We start from the raw sequence: 14,556 nt of genomic DNA on the forward strand, positions 1-14,556 counted from the left end.
TAGGAACTCTCTGGTGTGTTGTCTTGAGAAGGTTCCAGTGTTATGATGTATTCGCAATCATGGGCTCTGGAGAAGGGAGTGGGGCCCCTTATGTCACATATTTTTCAATGCTGATGTGGCCCTGTGATCAGTCAAGATTGATCAAGCACCAATGTGAGCCTCAGACCAGAAAGGTCCAGGGTTCCCGGTGGCTGACATGTTTCTCACTATGTGAATCACATACTTCCAGAGAGACAAAGACCTGGTCTTGATTCCAGACCCTTTCAAATGACAATATAGCCTGACAAGAAAGTCCCAGCTTCAGAACTAGATGTGACTTCTTGTGATATAGTAAGAACTGTGTATTTGGTCTCTGTCCCCAGTTCCTAACGAAGAGCTCCTAGGAATTTCCTGCGTGACAGGAGCATCTTTTGTTCTAATGAGGTGACTCTTGGTGGACTCCTGCATAGCTTCAGAATGGGGACAGATCATTAGAAAGACCAAGCCATGATTAGAAGCTTGGAAATTTCAGGGTGGCCTGTTTGCTCAGTGGTTAGAGTGCAGTGCACATAACACCAAGGTCGCCGGTTCAATTCCCACATGGTGCAGTGAGCTGCACCCTCCACAGCTAGATTCAAAACAATGACTTGACTTGGAGCTGAGCTGCGCCCTCCACAACTAGGTTGAAAAAGACTTGACTTGGAGCTGATGGGTCCTGGAAAAACACACTACACTCTTCCCCAATTAAAAAAAAAAAGTCCCTGCTTCAAAGCACCAGAGGTTCTGAGACACGTGTGTAGCAGAATGGCTTGGGGGAGTTCTTGAAAAGACAAATTCCTGAACCTCATCTCTCAAGATTCCAGCGTGGGGTCTGGGTGCCTTTTTTAACAAGCCCAATAGGCACAACTGATGAAAATGAAAGCTTGAAAACCACTGTCCTCTACCTTGTGAGCAACTAAAAAGTTATTAATTCAACTCGTGATCTGCTGTTGGAAACCCTCGATCAATAACCTGTCATTTTGGGACTCTGGGACGGTGAACCAGGTGCTACCCATGCTAGCCCAAATTCCCTCCTGAGCTGGTCTTTCATGGGTCTTCCATCTCCCTACCTGAACCCTCCCTAAAGCAAATTGGAGATCCACTCCCCAACTCTTCTCAGAGGGAGCTGGGTGTGGCTGGACGGCAAGAGAAATCTCACGCTAATACTGCCAAGGGGCTACTGGATTGGGAAAGTCAAAGATATGCTCCACCCTGTAAACTGGGTTTACCGGTAACTCACACAAGTGATTTATGTCATTCAGATGATCACCATCAAACAGTATGCACCTGACACCCCAAAGTGTGTGGGCATCCATGCAGGGCACTTCGTGAAGCAAGTGAAAATGACAGGTACCTACCTTAGAGGCCAGGGATGACCAGACTCACAGATCCTCCCATGTTCCTTGTTTGCCCTGGGGCTCTCAGACCCTCCCCCAGCCATCGATCCGCCCACTCACCTCCTACCCAGCACCATGGAAACTTTTGACCCAGCCGCCAAAACTACTGGCAGTGCCAGCCTCTAGCTCCTTGGGTGGTGAGACCGGCAACTGGAGAAGTCTCTGAGGAGGATGGGACAGGGCCTCGAGTGGCCCAGCTAAGGTGCAAGGCTCTGCTGAGAAAAGACCTTCCTGCAGAGCTCCACAGGGTCAGAGTCCAGGCCAGACTACCCCCTGCCCACGCTTGCCTTTTCCGCCTTTGCCAACAGACTCACAAAAGAACTGAAGAACGCTGAAATGCCCTTCTCCCGCTGTCTTCTTCTCCTTGTATTGGTCACTTTGAGCAGTACTGACTGAACAAATCTGTGGGCCAGGAATCCTCACACTTTAACGCGCCCCGACCACCCAAGTTGCTTGTCAGTGAAGCAGATTCCTGAGTTCCACCCTCAAAGAGCCTGACTCAATAGGTGGGACTGGGAAGCTGCATTTTAAAGAGGTGCAAGCAGGGATCCCCATGTTGTGTCCTAGGCAGAATTCTTGTGGTGGGGGGTGGAAGAGGAGGAAGGGGCAGACCAGAATAAGGCTTCACAGTCTAGTTGGGAAGGCAGATTGCACATAAATGAAAAAGACTTAAGGACAGGCAACACACATAGTCCCACTAGGACTCTGGACTGAGGGAAAGCTTACCTGGGTCCATTTATCTGTTCATGGTTGAATCCCAACACCTAGCAGAGCTGGTACTGGGGTAAGGGAAGAAAGGCACCTAAGACACACTTCAAGTGTTTTAAAATGTAAGGAGGTGGTCACTCTCAGGTGCCTGCACGTGCGTGACCCTAGAGGGAGCATCTGCTTAAATTTTGTACCCTAGGCACCTCACTCATCTCACCCTCCTCATAGCCCTGGCACCTGCAACCACGCCTGGCGTATAGTAAGCACTCTGTAAATACTGGGTGGGTGAATGAATTAATCTAATTAACAGACATTTACTGAGTACAAATCATTATACAAGGTGTGGGCAATTGGGTGTGGGGGCGGGTCCAGGAGAAAATGGCAGCCTAGAAATTAACTGGACACAGATCTAGCTCAGGCAGAAGCATATGAATCTAGAAGGCCAGCAGGCATGGAAATGAAAATGCAAGGGAGCTAAGACTGGTAGAAAGGAAAGTGCTGGAGGCAGGAGTGAGGGGGTCTAATATGTCTCTGCTAGACGACATGCTCCATGAAAGCAGAGACCCTGTCTCTTCTGACATATCCCCAGTCCTGGCACAAAACAGGCACATGGTGGGCACTTAATATACGAGGTCAGACAACTAGGTTTGCAAACTCATCCTAAAAAAAGTTCTACATATCTCATTGCTTAATATCACCACGGTCACCTTCGAAGTACTCCCCTTGGGAAGCTATGTACTGATGCCAGCGCCTTGTCCATCCTTCAAAGCAATTTTGGAACTCTTTCTGGAATGGCCATCAGAGCTGTCGTCGTATTACCCTTGATGTCCTGAATGTCATCAAAATGTCTTCCTTTCAATATTTCCTTTATCTTCAGGTAAAGAAAGAAGTCATTGGGGGCCAGATCAGGTGAGTAGGGAGGGTGTTCCAATACAGTTATTTTTTTACTGGCTCAAAACTCCCTCACAATAGTGCTGTGTGAGCTGGTGCATTGTCGTGATGCAAGAGCCATGAATTGTTGGCGAAAAGTTCACGTTGTCTAACTTTTTCACGCAGCCTTTTCAGCACTTCCAAATACTAAACTTGGTTAACTGTTTGTCCAGTTGGTACAAATTCACAATGAATAATCCCTCTGACATCAAAGAAAGGTTAGCAATAGCATTGCAACAAGTTTGCAAACTTAATTGTCAGACCTTATACATTTGTCAAGTGACTGAATGGCAAGCGCCAGCCTGGAAGTTCCAAAGATACACCCTGGTGTGTTGTGCAGCTTTATAATTTAATGTAAGTCCAGAAAAGCGGGTGCCTAGAATTAAGTGATGTTAATAACAAAGGCCCACTAAGGATCGAGCCCAGTGGTTCCCACACTTGGTTGATTATCAAAACCTCCTCAGGAGTGTTTGGAAAATACTGACTCCCAAGCCCCACCCCAGTGGTACCAAATCAGGATCTTAAGAGATGGGACTCAGAAATCGGTATTTGAACTCCCTCGGTGCAGCTCATGAACACCCAGGCCTGGGCCATTGCTCTAGTCAGGAGTAAAGACCAGCTTTTAGAGAGCATTGGGCCCCAGGCTCCAGGAGTGGTCACAGCCCTCACACACACCAGGAGAGGCTGGGAAGCAAAGGGCAGCCCCCCTCTCCCCAACCCCTGGCAACCACCATTCTACTTTCTGTCTCTAGGATTTTGATTACTCTATCTTGTTCAGGCTGCTATAACAAAAATATCATAGACTGAGTGGCTTAAACAACAATTTATTTCTCACAGTTTTGGAGGCTGAAAGGTTCAAAATCAAGATGCCAGCAGATTAGATGCCTGGTGTACACTGCCTTCCTGGTTCATAGAGGGCTGTCTTCTGCGGTGTCCTCATGCTTGAAGGGGCGAGGAACTCTCTAGGGTCTTTTTTATAAGGGCACTAATCCTATTGATTACCTCGCAAAGGCCCTACCTCCTAAGACCCTCACTCTGGGGGCTAGGTTCTCAACATTAGATTTAAAGGGGACAAAAACATTCAGTCTATAGCACTCAGGCAAGTGGAATCATACAGTCTTATTGTGACTGGCGAATTTCACTTAGCATAATGTGTCCAAGGTTCATCTATGCTGTAGCATGCATCAGTAGTTCCTTCCTTTTTAAGACTGAATATTCCACTGTATGTATAGACCACATTTTGTTTATCCATTCATCTGTTGATGGACACTTAGATTGCTTCCATGTTTTAGCTACTATGAATAATGCTGTTTTGAACACAGGTGTACAAATATGTCTTTGTGACCCTGCTTTCAGTTCTTTCGGGTATATATCCGTAAGTGGAATCGCTGGATCATACGATAAATCTTTTTTAAATTTTATGAAAAACTACCATACTGTTTTCCACAGCAGCTATTTTACATTTCCACCAACGGTGCACATGTTTTCCAATTTCTTCACATCCTTACCAACATTTGTTATTTTGCTTTTGCTTTTTTGTTTTAATTATAGCCATACTAATGGGTATGAGGCAGCATCCCATTGTGGTTTAGATTTGCATTTCCCTAATGATTAGTTATGTCGAGCATCCTTTCCTGTGCTTATTGGCTATTTGTACATCTTCTATAGGAAAAATGTCTATTCAAGACCTTTGCCCTTTTTTCAATCAAGTGTTTTTTTGTTGTTGCTGTTGAGTTTTAAGACTTCTCTATGTATTCTAGAATTAATCCTTTACCAGATAAATAAATTTTTTCCCATTCCATAGGTTGTAGTTTTACTCTGTTGATAGTGTCCTTTAATGCACAGAAGTTTTTAATTTTCATGAAGTTCAATTTCTTGTCTTTTATTGCCTGTCACTTTTGTGTCATATCCAAGAAACTATTGCCAAATCTAAGGTGTACGACTTGTTTTTAAACTTCTTTCTATGTGTCTCTCTGTTCCTTCTGCTGCACAAAGAGAGGCTACACTAGCTTTAATGAAGCCAAGGGATATACTGCTCACAAAGCTTTATCCCAGTGTGAGTGTAGTAGCGTTTGGCTGTCATCGCACGCATCTTTCTAGCAGCACACCCAGCTGCTCAGTTTCCTTTTCTGGCCTCTACGAAAGCCAGAAGTCGCATCAAAGGATTGGATGCCAATGGTAGAAGCTTCACTGATATTCATTAAACTTTGAGGAGAGTTGTGATCCCCAGCTTCCATTTAGGACCCAACCGTGGGGTTTAGAAACCTGATTTTAGGTAGTGCCAATCTTACTGCTATTTTCTTTCAAACACAGCCATAACCCCTGCCCACTTTTCTCTGGCTCCTTCCCGAGTCCTCTTCTAGCACCCCTGATCTTCCTGCCCTCTACCCACAGCTGGGGTGCCTGGGAAGTTTAGGTGTGTTCCACAGGGGACATGGGACATGTGGCTCTGAGAATGTCTGAAGCTGTGGGCCCTTGGGGACCAGCTCAGCAGGCCTTGATTCCCCTCACGAAGAGAGGAGGCCTCCATCCTTCATGCTGCTTTCAGGCCCAATTTTTCCCCCAGGTAAACGATGAGGAAACAGGTGAGCGAAGGAAAGCCCCTAAACTCCCAAACTCAGGAGCCTCCTTCCCCTTAAAAAACAAGAAAGCTAAAAGATTACCTCCTCCCTTCTGACACTGTCCACTCTCCACTTACTCCCCCATCTTTGCCCAGGGAAATAAAATTCCCAAGAGGCTGCTTCTTCCACTGCACCAAGCTTCTTATACTCCCCAAAGGAAGAAGCCAGCCAAGTGCCATCCCTTAGAGAAATTCCGCTTTAAAAAGAGGTCAGTTGTAATTAATTAATTGATTGATTGATTAATTGATTAAAAAGTCAGTTGTCAAAACGAATTGATTTAGAAGCACAGTCCCTAGAGGTCTCAAGCTGGTTGTAGAACGGAAGCCTGGGTCAGGCCCTGGAAGAGAATTAACAACCTGTGACCTTTCTTGGCCACATTCTTGTTAGTATGTTTGAGTCTCTTACACAGTTGTCTAGGGAAAAAAAGAAAATCCACCCTTTGTTGTGGAGAGCTTTGCAAACATTTTTAGAAGTGCTTTATGTGCTTGTGTTTAACCTTTATTTAATTGGTCCTAATTTACTTTACTAATTAACACTCAATTCCAGGAAAAGCTCAGGTTCTAGGTGTACAGCCTGCTGAAGAAGCAAGTAAGAAGTGCAAGCACCCAGCAGGACGAGTCTCACCACAGTTCAGGTGATGAGGAGCTTTAAACATGTGAAGGGCATCCACACCGAAAAGGTTTGTTTGGGGTGGGATCCCCACAATGGTAGAAGTGGGAGTAGTGGGAGGGAAGCCACAAGAAAGCCACTTGGCACAAAGAAAAACTTTTAAACAAGTATAATTATTTTAAAATAAAAATGAAGTGCCTCAGGAGGAGGTCAGCATCTGAGCACTGAAAGTATTGAATCAGGGGGTGGAACCTATCAAGATGCTGGGAAGGGTTTGAACTGGTGTCAGAGGAGATCCAGCCCAGGTCTAGTATTCTGTGATGAATGTTTGGGCTAGAAAGCTATCTATACAGAGATATCTTCTGTCAAGGGAAACGCTTTTCAGATTGGACTAAGGAGAAAGGATTTCCAAAAGTAAAGACCTGTTTCAGAACACTTCCAATCATTTCAGCAGGTAGTTAAAAAATAGAGCATTCATGTAAACTTATTTGCAAAACAGATGGCATGATGCATGTAAGTCACAGGGCTGCTATAAATTTTAAATAAGACAATACAGGAATGTGCTTGGAACAAAGCTTTGGCTCAACAAGTGTCAGCAATTATCACTAGTATAACAATGCACAAAAACTAGCTGGTCGATTTCTTTTTGAGGACATGGGCACTAGACAGCTACAGAAATGATTAGGAATCTATAAAAACGGATGATTAGGAATCTATGAAAACGGCCGGTGGTAGAGTAGGGGGAGGTAGGTTTTGAGTTTAGAAACTAAAACTTGGTTAACATGCTCACTTCCCCCAAGTACAGGAAATAGTAACATTGTCTATAATACTATATTCAAGTATAGGGTATAATAACTTGTGTTAATGAGCATATACTTCACAGTGTACATTTACCTCTTTTGTATCTATATGGGTACATGTGGCATAAATATATGTATATTTGTAATTACTCAAGTGTTAATTATCCAATTCCTTGAAGTTAGGAAGTTGAGTAGTGAAAATATTCTCTAATAAACCAATCACTTAAGAAAATGGTCCTTACTAAAACATCACTTCTCAACTGCTGCCCCTACTTCTTCTACGATAGGGCTTTAAAAGTCCAAGTGAAATAATATATAATATATAAATATACATATAGATATATAAATGATATATAATTTTGTCAGAAAAATATATGTTGAGAACAGTAACACACAAAATTTATTCTTTAAGGGGCAGACGGATGGCTCAGTTGGTTAGAGAGCGAGCTCTCAACAACAAGGTTGCCAGTTCAATTCCCACATGGGATGGTGGGCTGCATCCCCTGCAACTAAGATTGAAAACGACAACTGGATTTGGAGCTGAGCTGCGCCCTCCACAACTAGATTGAAGGACAATGACTTGGAGCTGATGGGCCCTGGAAAAACACACTGTTCCCCAATATTCACCAATAAAATTTATTTTAAAAAATTTATTATTTAAGGGTTAATGCATACTTGCTGTAATAACCTAGATTTGTTAAATCCAAGAAAACATATTTTAAATATTATTTAGTTTCATTTTTCAATATGAAGTTCCAGTCAAAGTTTCCCCGCACTGATTACAAAAACCATCATTCTCTTTTTAAATGGATTCATACTGAATGTCCTTGCCTGGTAGCAATTACCCTCTGATGTGGGAAGAGAAAAAAAGAGAGGGAGTGTGAGCAAGCACCAGCGACCTTTCTCGACAGTTGCCTAATTCTTTAGCTAAGTGGCAATGTGACACAAACAGACCCACTGTCCTTTCTTTAAAGTCTTGTGAAATGGAGGGAGAAGGACATTTTCTGTTACTAGAGAAGGCCCTAGACAGTTACCCAAGTTCCCTTGCAAGACTTTTGCTGGAAGAGTTTGCAGTGTGAGTTTGAAGAAGAGAACAACATTCAAATTAGATACTTCAGAGTTCAAACCTCAACTTATCTTCAATTGCCACTTGAATGAATTCTTAGAACTGCAGAGCTAGAAAACATTTTAGAAAATGATCCCTAGGGGTCAAAACCATGTTGCTTCCAGTCAAATCCATTTTGGGGAAATCGCCTCATTTCATAGGTGAGATAACTAAAGAGAAAGTGGGTAAGTGACTTTCCCTAGGCCACGCTGGCTCTTCATGGCTTGACTTGGAACAAAGACCCGAGTCTCCTGAATCTAGAGTTGTGGTTCTCAACCTTGGGTGCACATTGGATTCACCTGAGAAGCTTTAGAAACTACTGATGTCTGGGTCCCACCTCCAGAGATGCTGACTTAATTGGTCTTGGGTACAACTGAACTGGGGATTTTTATTTTTTATTTTTATTTTATTTTATTTTTTTAAGATTTTATTGGGGAAGGAGAACAGGACTTTATTGGGGAACAGTGTGCATTTCCAGGACTTTTTCTTTCCAAGTCAAGTTGTTGACCTTTCAATCTTAGTTCAGCTTCAAGTTGTTGTCCTTTCAGTCTTAGTTGTGGAGGGCGCAGCTCAGCTCCAGGTCCAGTTGCCATTTTCTAGTTGCAGGGGGCACAGCCCACCATCCCTTGCGGGACTCGAGGAATCAAACTGGCAACCTTGTGGTTGAGAGCCCACTGGCCCATGTGGGAATCGAACCAGCAGCCTTCAGAGTTAGGAGCATGGAGCTCTAACCACCTGAGTGAGCCACCGGGCTGGCCCCTGAACTGGGGATTTTTAGAGAGCTGCCCAGGTGGTTCTAACATGCAGCCAACGTTGAGAGCCATTGATCTTTCCTAATCTTTGCTCTTGCAAAAATAACATTTTCCACTATAGTCCTTCCTATCCTCCCAGTTTTTCCTCCCAATGAATACTATTCCTTCTCTACTGTTGCCATAGCCCAACAATTTTTAAAGCCCAAGGCCAATAAAGGCAGAGCTGTGTGAACTCAGGCAGCAGCAAGTGGGAGGAGGGTAGCAGGGCTGGGGACACAGCGGGATGAAGTGGAAGGTATAGGAAACCGTCGTCCACCCGCCTGCTTACACTGGACAGATGGTCTTTTTCAAAGCTGAATGTACCAGGGAAGCAATAGCAACACTCTAGCAGCAGCCACATCCCCCAGTTTAAGTTTAAATATTCTCCATATGCTTGGGGTTTGGATTTCCTCCTGGAGCAGCAGGCAGCAGAAGCTAACCACCCCGAGTCCTAGCTGACAGCAAATGACTTTTGGAGCTGAAAATGACCGACTCTTGTGGTGACGCAAGCATGAAGGCAGGCCCTACACCAATCCGTTTCACTACCTATTTGCTATTCCCTCAATGTGAGATGGTCTTTTTATTGCACTTACTTGGTGTGTAAAAATGAATGTTGGATCCGGGCCTAGAAGGGCAGCGGTGAGAAACAAATTTAAAAATGAATCTTTCCTTTTGAGAAAAGTGGTCAGTACAGGGAGAAAAGCCTCTTCTAGAAGCCCAAGCCCTTGTTGTGCTGGACTTTGTGTCCACCTTGGTCATAACGGTGACTGAGCTTTCCGCAGAGAGAGCTGCAGCCTGCTCTCCTCCCTGTCTCCAAGGCCACCGCTGTCAGGCCCTCAGATCTCACAAGAAGCTCTGACCTTGCCTCCAGGAAAATGCACCAATCAAGACTGGCTGTCTGTAATCCAAGAGAGGCTGGTAGATTCCAATGATGCTCTGTTACACAGTAGATAGTTCTTTGGAGGTGGGTGCAGGGCACTACCGCTTGTTCCGACCACTCCAAACGGGAATGCAGGCTTTCCCAGCTGGGCAGACAACCAACATTGTGGTCATGTGCACACTAGATCTGACTGCACAGAAGGTAGCTTCCATTTTTCTGAAAGATGCGAGACTCCTTTCTGAAAGGAGTGATGACTACCACTCCTTTCCTGCGTGGGCTTTCACCTGCAAAGTTGCACACAATTCTGCTTTCCATCCTAAATGATGGGAACCCAAGAGTTCACTTTAATGATATCCAAACTCTCTTTTTAGTTTTATCCAATCATTTCTGGAGCATGCATTCCACAATTTCTTGAAAGAAAGGAAAATAGAAATGGCACTTTATGACTCAGGACACAAGAGCTTGAGTAACACTCTCCTTGTTAGCATATATTAATTTTGTGACGTATTCTAAGACCACAATACAAAGCACTTTGAAACTACAACCAACTGAAGTTTCGAATTAGATGTGTAAGCTAGTTAGAGGCCAATTGCTCCACTGTTTGGTTTAGAAGGCTGGGGAATCCATTTCTCAAACATTATTAGAGTGGAGCCTCTTATGTGACTAATTCTGGGCAGTAGACACAGAAGCAATAAAGGGTCTAACCCTCCATGAGCTTACAGTGTAATGGAGGACAGACATACTTGAATTATAGATGACCTTGCTGTATGGTGTGTCCTATAGGAGAGATGTACAATTAAGTGACTTCCTGAGGTTGTCTCTCAAATCAATGATGTCACCAAAGCTGGGGAAAGCAAACCTCCTGATCTAAAATATCCTAACACATCTTTGCTAATGTTGCCCGCATTACATTGGTACCCAGCAGCTGTCTGCTAGCGATCTATCAAAGGTGAATGTAGCAAGAAGCCAAAATGAAAAGAAGTCGAGAGCAGCCCAAACAATGTCAAAGAGAGGAAGTCCATGAGCTGTCATGAGACAACAGTGAGGAACATGGCACCTGAAATCGGGAGTTAACTTTGGGGTACGTCACGTAGGGCTGGATTACGAAGGCCCTTGTACGTCTAGTAGAGGAGAGTTTTTTTTGGGGGGGTCGTTTTGTTTTTATCTTTTCTGAAAATCTCAGGTGAAAAATTTGAGTTAAAAACTCAGTTTTGAAACCCTTCATTGTTAATCTATGCAAGGTTCTTCTTGTTTTACTTTTTATTTTTTGTTCTTACCTCCAAACCCTAATTATATTCCCTTTGCCCCCATAGCACCCACTCTAATACGTTTAGTATGTCTTTAGATGAGCATGCATACCTTCTTCAAAAGATATATAATTTCTATGTGAATGTATCTTTACAAAAATGATAATGTGCTATAAATCCTGTTCTGTTTCCTGTTTTTCCCTCAATGCTAGGTTTTTAAGACCCATCAGTTTTGCTACAATATGTACATCTGGTAGACATTTTTTGCTGCTATGTAGTTTTTGACAGTGCACATCTGCCATAATTTACTAATCCCTTTCTCTAATGATGAACTCTTAGGCTGCCTCCAACATCCAGCTACCCCAAGGAATCCCATGATAAACATCCTTATGGACCCATGGAGAATTGCCTTAGACTATAGATTCCAGAGTTTTTCACAGGTCATAGAGCATGTGCATACTCAGTTTCAACAACTGCCAGATTGCTTTCCTGAGTGACAGTACCAGTTGACAGTCCCTCCAGCAGTGCCCCAGAGTTCCATCTTCCACATTCTCAGCTGCACCATTATGTCCCTTCAGATATAGGTTGTTCTTGGACATTCTGCAAGCGAAGCTTAGAGTAGATGCAATAGGTCACAGGGAGCTATCCAAGGCTCTTCATCTATGAATGCCATGAGAAAGGTTGTGCTTTAAAAGAACTGTGCAGGAATGAATGATCTGACCCATAAAATCAAAAGATGCAACATATATGTTTTCTCTGGGAAGTTTGGGAGACATTTAGCATTACAAATGCAAAATATTTTCTACATCTACTTATTTTTTTGGTACAAATATCCCATTCAATATTTGTTCCCACTCCCTATGTTTGGTCAGTTTCTGCTGATTTGGCCTTTAATAGGATTTGACTTGGCCATGGCCAGTCTTCACCATGTCTGGTAGAGGTAGACAGGGAGGTGGAGCTATAAGGATCAGAGTCTCCTCCTGAACAGAAGCCCGGCCTCCCTCCCTATCTTCAGCTATTATCCTCCTTGTGTTATCAAGATCTCCAAGGGATTCTATGTACATTAGAGTTTGAGAAGCACTGCTTCAGTCTTTGCCAAATATTTTCATATTGATTATCTTATTTAAACTCTTTCCAACACCCCTGGTTTCCTTGGATATAGTATTATGTAACTCCCATGTTGAGGAAACTGAGTCAGGGCAGGTTAAAGTGACTAGCCCAAGAGAATCCAGAAAAGCCCAGTGGAAACTGATTTCTAGACTCTGTAACTGCCTCCCAAAGTCATATTTTGCTTATATTGCCTTCTCCCCATGCCTCATGTCCCCTTGTTCCAAAAGGAAAACATCCAGGAAGAGCTCATTTCACAGCCAAACCAAAGTGGATTGGAGGTGAAGCCTCCCAGTCTTGTGGGCCTCAGGGATGCAAACTGCCCACTGAGACCAAGACGCACTCACTGCTATTCAGCTTCAATCCTGCTTCACCGCAACTTCGAGTTAGGAAGGGCAGAGCCAAATCTTCATGGAGTGTGAGGTGGGTGGAGACATTGGTGGGTCCCTCCGTTGAGTGAAGTGCACCAGGTTCCATTTTTCCTTCTTAATTACAGGTTAAGCAGAGGGGCCTAATCTGGGCTTCCCCAGACCCCCAAGGCATTTGTGGAGAGAATTCAGGAATCCGTGAATTTAGCATTTTTCTTCACCATAACTACAGGACACTAACCACAGTAGCATCAGCAGGACATGTAACTTTGTCACTAATAGAAATCATAGACATTTCCATATTGAATTGCAACAGTCTCACATCTAGAAATTTCGTTTTTGCTTATCACAACTTCAATATTACTTCAGTTATTAGATTCACACTGGATCTTGTTATTGAATGTGTTCATAAGAAGGTACAGTATTGCTAAATTATAATTTTATTTTTCATTATTTTCATAACTGTATATTAATACAATGGTTTCCTTTGTAATCTTACAAATTTCATTTTATGAACTTAAAAACATTCTGAGAAGGAGCCCATAGGCATAATTAAACTGTAAAAGGATGATGTCAAATTGTGGAACCTTTATTACCTCCCCCAGTCTGTTTTTGGTTGGTTTGGGTCACACCCTGTATTGTTTTATATCTGTTATCAGTAGCAACATAGCACTTAAAACCAAAAAGACTTATGTACTTGTCTTCAGGGGTGATAAAAAGGATTTCCTAAGACTATGCACTCCTTTGGACAGCAAGGCTTGGTGGGAGTGGGGTTGATGAACCCCAAGGAAGAACATTTATGACCTTTGCCCTTCTAGAAGATGTCAACATTCAGAAGACTACAATTAAAAATGCCATGCAAGGGCTGGCCCGGTGGCTCAGGCGGTTGGAGCTCTAAGCTCCTAATGCCGAAGGCTGCTGGTTTGATTCCCACATGGGCCAATGGGCTCCCAGCCACAGGGTTGCCTGTTTGACTCCTCGACTCCCACAAGGGATGGTGGGCTCCGCCCCCTGCAACTAAAATTGAACGTGGCACTTTGAGCTGAGCTGTCGCTGAGCTCCCGGATGGCTCAGTTGGGTGGAGCGCGTCCTCTCAACCACAAGGTTGCCAGTTTGATTCCTCGACTCCCACAAGGGACGGTGGGCTGTGCCCCCTGCAACTAGCAACGGCAACTGGACCTGGAGCTGAGCTCTGCCCTCCACAACTAAGATTGAAAGGACAACAACTTGACTTGGAGGGGAAGCCTGGAAGTGCACCCTGTTCCCCAATAAAGTCCTGTTCCCCTTCCCCAATAAAATCTTAAAAAAAAAAAAATGTCATGCCACATGGTAGACCGAGGGTCCACTAACTGAAGCTTTCTCTGGTTACTTACCCCTTGCAGAGAAGCTGGAAGATGTTCAGCCTTTGAAAAGGAACACCCCTCCTTTCATACCTATGACACTAGCCAAGGTTACCAGGATTCTGAAGTCTGAACAGAGAAAAGTAACTGGGACTATCCAGAGAAAATGAAGACGCATACTTTTAAGTAAGTTCTACCTTTATTATTGATGTGCGGAGAGATGTTCATTATCAAGTAAAAAAAAACAGGTTGTAAAATAGCATATTCTATTATATAGAGAGGGGAAAATAAGAGGGCAGGGCAGAGAAAAAGAGTTTGAAAAATATATATATAAAAATGTGAACAGTGGTTAACTGGGTAGGGTGATTACAGATTTTCATCTTTTTGTTCCTTTTTTAACTTTTTATGATCGGCATGTATTACTTTTGTTTAAAAAAGGCAATCAGGCTATTTTCATTTGTAAGAATCAAAATGTCAACTAACTAGATTTTACTGCTAGTTGCAACTTTGCAGAGCCACTTAACCACTTAACTACTTCACATGTTGGGGAGATAAAAAAGTGTAGAATGGAGAGTGGAAAATTTTAATTCTTTACACACACAAAAAAAAATCCTAAGGTAAAGTGTTACAATATA

This window comes from Rhinolophus sinicus, linkage group LG12 (genome assembly GCF_036562045.2).
Source record: "Rhinolophus sinicus isolate RSC01 linkage group LG12, ASM3656204v1, whole genome shotgun sequence".
In the NCBI taxonomy this organism is placed as follows: domain Eukaryota; kingdom Metazoa; phylum Chordata; class Mammalia; order Chiroptera; family Rhinolophidae; genus Rhinolophus; species Rhinolophus sinicus.